Source organism: Tamandua tetradactyla, chromosome 6, assembly GCF_023851605.1.
Source record: "Tamandua tetradactyla isolate mTamTet1 chromosome 6, mTamTet1.pri, whole genome shotgun sequence".
Classification (NCBI taxonomy): domain Eukaryota; kingdom Metazoa; phylum Chordata; class Mammalia; order Pilosa; family Myrmecophagidae; genus Tamandua; species Tamandua tetradactyla.
Genome location: NC_135332.1, coordinates 78,961,755 through 78,961,982, shown reverse-complemented (window position 1 = coordinate 78,961,982; position 228 = coordinate 78,961,755).

Below are 228 nucleotides of genomic sequence, written 5' to 3'. Positions count from 1 at the left end.
GCATTATTTTGAGAAATGGATAATTGGGACACAACAATATGGGATAATTCAGATAAGGAAGGAGGACACTTTTCATGTGAAGTGGAGGCACTGTATATTACTGGTGAATTCTTTATGAGGAGTGCTGACTCTGGTTAATATTATTGGGGATGTCTGATAAAAATATACACTGTGGAAAACATTGGGAAACTTTTGATGAGAATTGGATTCCCTCAAATCTGCTACTAT